A 1,576-nucleotide genomic window follows, 5' to 3' on the forward strand; every position below is an offset into this window, starting at 1 on the left:
CCATCATTCTGCATCATTTATTTCAGTTGATACTACTACAGTTCTACCATTTTCTTATATGCCAATTATCATACTCTTGTCATATTAAATCTTTCTTATCTAAGTAACTAAGGAATCCTTCTAGACATCTTATAAATCTCTTAACATATAATCATTTCTTAACAAATCACTCCCTTAAAATCCACCTCCAACCATCTATGCCTCAATCCATACTCTTATTTCAAACAATTGTTCGTTGACCTCTATCACGGGTGGATACATATAAGTTTGGCAAATACTTACGTAGAATTTAATACCATCAATTCATACTTAAACATACCCTGATTTAGTACCACACATATCCATACTGATAAATCACTACATTGACCATTCTGACGAAATCCATATCACAATCCCATAACTCAAGATAACACTAATTCAGATTCCAAATAATTCTAGAAGAAAATTCAATACCCTTCACTTTCCACATTTACAGATCATCATAATAGGTATCTTTTTTAACATATAGATATGATTATCTTTTTCATGAAAAACCTTAAGACTTATTCATTATTAACCCAAAACATACCGATTATAGAACTAAAAGGATTTTCTCATACCTTACAAAAGAGACAAACATTCAGATTCATATCTGACCAGACATTCCTGACAGTTCATGCCACATAAGCCTAATAGAACATGTCATACAAGCAATCATATAGAGTACGCCACCAAGTCGATCCATTCAAAGTATGCCACAAAGGCAATCCATTCAAAATGTACCACAAAGGCGAGCCAGTTAAAGTACGCCACAAAGGCGATCCAATTAGAGTACGCCACAAAGGCAATCCAGTTAGAGTTTGCTATGGCCATGGACTTTTCCTTCAGAATTTCATATCGAAGTTTATGTTTACTATCCTGATGGACTTCATCAATTACTACCGCAGTGACCAAACTCACAATACAAACTCTTCATGCACAGACACAATTCAGACCTGACATTTCAAATCACTTAGTATACATCCAAATGAACTCACATAATTAGATTTCAGATTCCATATCATATATACATACTAATCTCAACAATTAACCACACACAAAATCTCTATTACTGGAACTTAAATCATAAAGAACTTATCTAGAAATATGTAGAAGTCTATATTGGAAACTCACCTGACTCATTCATACCTTTCTATATTGGACTTTACCTACGTACTCATCATTCAACTTTTTATTCCTGTAATTCTTTGTACATATTATATTTACACTTACAACATCTTTCTTATGTTTTACTCATTCACTAATTACTCAAAATTTATCATTATTTAAATTACTTACTTGTACTGTTCACATGTAGGAGTCAGAGTAGAGACTCACCTGATCCTCACCTACTGTAGTTCAAAGCTTCAGATCCAAATATCCATCTCGAACTAGCAACAACCACTACTTAGAAACATAATTTCACTATTACTACTCTTGTACATACAAGTTACTTATCATTTCAATCACTGACAATCCCATGCAGAAACCTTATACTTATAGTTTCACTTTCAATTTTCAAATATAGATTTACTCATTCAGAGCTGAAATACTTACC

This window comes from Gossypium hirsutum, chromosome A11, assembly GCF_007990345.1.
Source record: "Gossypium hirsutum isolate 1008001.06 chromosome A11, Gossypium_hirsutum_v2.1, whole genome shotgun sequence".
Classification (NCBI taxonomy): domain Eukaryota; kingdom Viridiplantae; phylum Streptophyta; class Magnoliopsida; order Malvales; family Malvaceae; genus Gossypium; species Gossypium hirsutum.